This window comes from Melozone crissalis, unplaced genomic scaffold (genome assembly GCF_028551555.1).
Source record: "Melozone crissalis strain CALT ecotype California unplaced genomic scaffold, PUWL_Pcris_2 ptg000004l_1, whole genome shotgun sequence".
NCBI lineage: Eukaryota > Metazoa > Chordata > Aves > Passeriformes > Passerellidae > Melozone > Melozone crissalis.
Window position 1 is genome coordinate 13,881,317 of NW_026535782.1, and position 6,000 is coordinate 13,887,316.

Here is a 6,000-nt window from a genome sequence, read left to right on the forward strand (position 1 = left end):
CCCCAATATGAGAAGGACATGGATTTGTTCCAGTGTGTCCAGAAGGGCGTGATGAAGATGCTCAGGTGCTCAGAGTGCCTCTCCTATGAAGACAGGCTGAGAGAGTTGGGGTTGTTCAGCCTGGAGAACAGGAGGCTCTGGGGATACCTGAGAGCAGCCTTCTGGTACCTAATGGGGGCCCAAAGGAGAGATGGAGAAGGGCTTTTTACAAGGGCATGTAGTGAAAGGGCAAGGGGGAATGGCTTCAAACTGAAAGACCCTGAGTTTAGATTAGATGCAGGGAACAAATTCTTCACTATGAGGGTGGTGAGGCTCTGACACAGGTTAGCCAGAGAAGCTCTGGGTGCCCCATCCCTGGAAATGTTCAAGGCCAGGCTGGATGTGGCTTTGAGCAACCTGATCTGGTGAGTGGCATCCCTGCCCACGACAGGGGGGTTGGAACTGATGATATTTAAGGTATTTTCCCACCCAAACCATTCTAAAATTCTGATTCTATATTTGTAATCTCTCTTAAAGATCAAAGTTCAGAAATAAATATATGATTGACATATTACAGTTCACTTCCAATAGGTGAACATAAATACCAGGTAGCAAAGCATGGGGTAGCATCTCTTTATTTTTGTGCAAAATATATGAAAAGAAATTCAAAGACCAAGGAAATGGGGATCCAGGCATATGCTGCTATCATTGCTGATGTTTTTGTGCAGTGTGGATTATTCATGTAAAAGCAAATGGAAAATGCCAGAGGACATTCTTTGGTGTGTATCAAACATTTACAGTATATAATTTTTGTGGCAGAGTTTTGCTTAGGCAATTCCTGTTTAGTTTTATTCTTTCTGTTATGTGCAGCTTGTGTCATGCCTTAAACTGAGAGAAAAGACTACAAGGAAGCATGAAAAGGCAAGCGAAAAAAACCTGATATTGACAAGATATTTTTCCCATGGAGTCTGAAATTATTCTATTAAAAATAACCATTGCAGTCCTTCCTGTGTCCTGGTCTATCCTCCTGTACCTGTAATGCATCTGTCTCTAGCTATTAGGGGCCAGAGAGCTGCATGTTCACACACATTGTTTCTTGCACCACGTCCTTTCACTGGCACCAGCAAGATTGAGGGCTACTCAGCACGATGACAGAGGGAAAATAAAGATACAGATCATGAGTCCCAGCATTACAGTAGATAAAAGATTGTGCTGTCATTTTAAATCACTGCAGATTATTGATGACACTTTGAATACCAGGGGAAGATAAAGTAATATGGTTTAAATCTGTCTGTACAGTCGAGGGGGATGGAATACATATGAGCCACAAACAATTTTTCAATTACTGAAGGACTGAGTAAAAGAAGTATTTTGTGTGTGGAAGAAATATCTGGAGTATTATACCATTTTACACATCAAATACATGAACTTAGTGTGCATCTAATACATTAATCACTGATCTAATTTTTTTATGCAAAAGCCTGATGCATTGTTAGTTTCAATGCCAGTGCATTTGCTTCTATTGCATTATAAACTGAAGACAAAGGTATTCTAGGAAAAAATATTCCAATTTTAAAGTTGTAAAATTTATGTCAAAAGTTCAAACTTTTATATGCAATTTAATGTCTATTTCTTCTCTACATGCAAAGAATAAAGGAGAAAAAGAAATGGGTGGGTTATATCTGTTGGAGGAGCCATATTGATTATCAGAGCTGTTAAAGCCTTAATTCCCTGAATAATTAAGACTAATATCCTCAGCATTGTTCAGTACACTCTTCTGGCTCTGACCTTGAATGGGTAAAAATTAAAGTGTCAACCACCAACATTCTGTAAAGTTCTCACTTTTTTATAGATTTTTCTTCTAATTTTATCACTAAATATTCTTAACTGAAGACCATGAACATTAATTGACACTAATAGAATACATCCTACCTTCTGGCATGGAATTTTAATAGCTTCTAAGAATGTATGAATTGGTAATACTGTATAATAAATAATACATGAGTTTACATTGTTGCAAAGCATTTAAAATAGTTTAGCTTCTTTCACACCATCTGCTAAATTCACACATTCATTTTCTGAAAGGTTTATTGTTATTAGAGGCACTTATAAGAGAGAAAATTAAGTCAAATTGATAACAGAGAGAATGCCTACAATCAGGCCTTGGCTTATTCTTGAGAAAATGCTCTAAGCTAAATTAACTTTAGCTCACACAAAGATGAATTATGCTTTCAGATAGTGTAATTCAAGAAAATTCAATTGAAATTAATTGAGGGGTATAAATCTGGAAATAATCCAGTTGAATTCATGGAGGTATTAAGCATTTATAATCTTGTGAGAGGAAAAATGTATCCTTTAGTCAGCTAAAAAATCCTAATATGTTGGCAAACTCTTAAAACATTTGTGGATTTCCCCTGTAAATCTCTGCTTGCAGTAAATAATTGCTATTTTTTGGATGGTACAAAAGGGAATATTACACTTTGGTGACAGAAACTCAGAACAAATTGGAAAATACATGTAAAGCATTTGAGGTGAAATTAACTTTACACTTTATTTGCATGCCAATACACAGCTTAGTTTGTTGTCTACATTGTTTCAAATAAATGAATTTAAAATACCTTTAGCTCTACAAAAACCCTGCACAGTACATTGACACCAATCAATAATGAATACAACTAATTTTCTAACAACGAACTGCATCTTCTTTTGGGCTCCTCTTGAGATTATTTTAAAATGCACTGTTCGTAGGTGTGACTGACATTTGGAAAAAATTCCCCTGAATGTCTTGCTTCTAATGAAAGAAGTATTTTTTTATTATTCATAGGGGATTAAATACCCAAAGAGCATGTGATTAGCTGCCCTCTGGGTGAGCAGCGTTGCAGGCAGAGCCCAGCGCTTTTAAGTACTAAATTGATAAATCAAATTCTGAAATATCCTTTAAGCCAAAACATTACTCTTTTTTGTTGAAGTGTGAGTCATTCACAAACAGCATCATATCAGTTTTCTAAACTAAAATTGCTGTTACACATTGGAGTGTTAAGCACCAAATAGCTATTTGACAGATCAAAATACAAACCAAGAAATAAAATATAGTCCAGAATTGACATAATACAGAAAACAGCAGAGAAATCCTTCCTAACTGGTAGACTACAAACAGAAGTGAAAAGTTTATCTTTAATGATTGTTAACTGAGTAAATAACATGGCACTTACCTCTATAAAATCAATGAACAGCAGAAAACTTTGCTGAAACAATTTACAACAGCTGATGTGTTTGTCCCAGGAATGTGCTCCTCCTAATGAGTGGGCTTTTAACTAATGAGAAACTGAGGGCATTTGAAGATGAGAGCAGAATTTTACCTAAACCCTCATCACGTAATTGTAAAATAAGTAAATAAATTCATTTAAAAGGTGGATGTACTACTTGTAAGCATCTGAGCTCTTTCTGAACTAGTTTTGTATCGCTGGCTTTTATGACCTGATATGGGATGGACCAGAGGGGTGTTTGAGGGGAATTGTGTTTTGAGAGTTGCACACTCTGGACTCAGCAGCGACAGGCATTAGCAGAAGGGACATCTAGGTCATTGCAGCAGGGGGACAAGCAGGGATGCTGGCAAAACCAAGCAAACAAAGTAGTTCAGGAAGAGTTATATTAAAAACTGGCTGGGTGGCTGGGTCCAAAGATTTAGTGGCGAATGGACTCAAATCCAGTTGGCAGTGGTGACTGACTCAAATCCTGTGACTAGTGGGGTTCCCCAGGGATGACCTTTTCCAGACTCATTCCATGATTCTATCATTTGTTCATAATCCTCCCTAAAACTGAATATGAAGTGCTCAGTCTTTGCTATGCCTTGAACATGACCTGTGGAAGTGGAGCCCAAGGATCACTGTTCCCTGATCCAGTGTCTGCATGCCATGGGATGGTGTGAGTGACCACAGAAGGGCAGAAGGGACCAGCAACATCACAGCTCCATAAAGAGGCTTTTAAAGTCAGATGACAACAGCTACAACAGCTACATGCCACCTCCATGACCAGTCAGATCCCCATCAGACATACAGGGATGGATAGGAGGAGTCCCTGTGTACAGAGCTATGATGGTCAAAGGCATTTGTGTATCCTAACAATGCAGACTAAAAGGTCAAAAATGTCCATATCCCCATGTGGGAATTGTGAAGTGTAAAAAAAGGAAACCTTAGGTTTCCTCATCTTGTCAAGCATGGCTGCTGCCATTTAAGTATTAAATTTGAAACAAATACAGGAAACAAGTACAAAGAATTATTGGAACAACTACAGACATTTTTGTTATTGTTCTTGCCACATTTATCTCCGATTCTGCAAAGCTATTTGGATTAAATAGGAAACAGGTAGCTCCCTGAGCCTTGGAAATAATGAAGGCAAGTTTCCTATGGGCCTGTGTCTCATCCTTGACTGAAATCCAAATTAAGGTTTCCCAAGGCTGAGGCATGTACAGAATATCTCTCCAGCACTGGTTCTCCATCTTGCAGCATGACTCCCTTTTTTCATGTCTTTTACTCAGCAGGTTTTTCCCACCAACGAGTTGGTTTCTGAGATGGTATCTGATGCTTGAACCACTCTCAGTCTGGCTAATATTTGCTGTCAGGGAGGGACGTGCTTGCATGGACAAACAGACAGGGTTTTGCTCGTATCTGGATGGTCAGAGAAGGCCTGAAGATCACTCCTACAATGGGAAATGCTGACATAACTTCTGATTACTGACTGTTATAGCATCAATACCAGGTAGGTGCCCCTCAGCCCCCAGCTGCAGCCAGCAGCGCTCAGGGTCCCACGCAGACACAAACAGCAGCACAGCCAGCAGACACTGCTCTTCCTGAGCACCTGCCACATCTCAGCAACACCTCTTTCAAAACAAAGGGCCATGTAGTTGCCTAAAATAGATTATAGGACAAAGGGTAAAATTAAACAGACAGCTTCTCATGTTTGGCCTTACATCCATCTCTTTTTTAAGCCAAATTATCTCAGCCTGTAGGCTCAGGAGTGGAGGCCAATCTGACACACGTTTGAAATGCCTCTTTCTCCATGTGTTTCTAGAAGAATTTTTCCTTTGGAGGGTGGCTGCAGCTCATCCTTGACAGATCTGCTCTTATACCCTCTCCTTTACTTTCATTCTTCTTCTAGGTCTCATTTCACTTCACTTAAACATTTTCTTTTTTCTTATCTGCACTCAGAATATGAAGGAAACGGGAGGAAATTTTGTAAAGAACTTTTGTGAGGAATTTTTTTCCCATTAATGTCTTTAGGAGGAATGTTTTCCCATTAATGTCTTTGTTCAAAAATACCATGCAAAGAGTAACTTTCCAATTAAATATTAATAAAATATCAGGGCTTTCAATATATTGGGTTATATACATTTGTAGGTAAAACCTTTGCTATAGTCAAAAAACAGAGCTGAGCACATTTAAAATAGAGTGGAAAAGTGGAAGAAACAATTTAGATAAACCAGTAGAAAATACTGCATTTCCACAACTAAAGTGGTAAAGAACAACAAATTTGAAATATTGCTTGTTTTAATTGATATGGTTGTTCCACTTGATATTTAGGAAATGGAGATCATGGGAGAGATGCAACAATTGCCATGAGTCAGCAGATATTGATTTCCACCATCTGACAAAGGATGCCTGTGTGTATATATAATTTTGACGGAGAGGAGAATGACACCAGGATTTGCAGTCTGGCTCCTGCCAAGCTCCTCCTGTGCCATACAAAACTTCTGCTAAAAATAAAAGCCCAGGCAGCCTTGCCCTGTCACCCTGACCTCAGGGGGTGGGCACCTACATCAGGAGACTTCCCAGGTCCTGCTCCCTCTTGGCAGCCGTGCAGAAAATGTTCTGGGGGACAGAAGGAATGATGGCTGAATCAGACGAGGGGGAGCTACAAGGAGACACAGTTGGATAAATAATTCAGAGAGACACTTGTGCTTTGGTTTTATTTGAATTAGAAATGAAACCAAGATCTTTGTAGTGGAAGGAATTTGAGAGAGAG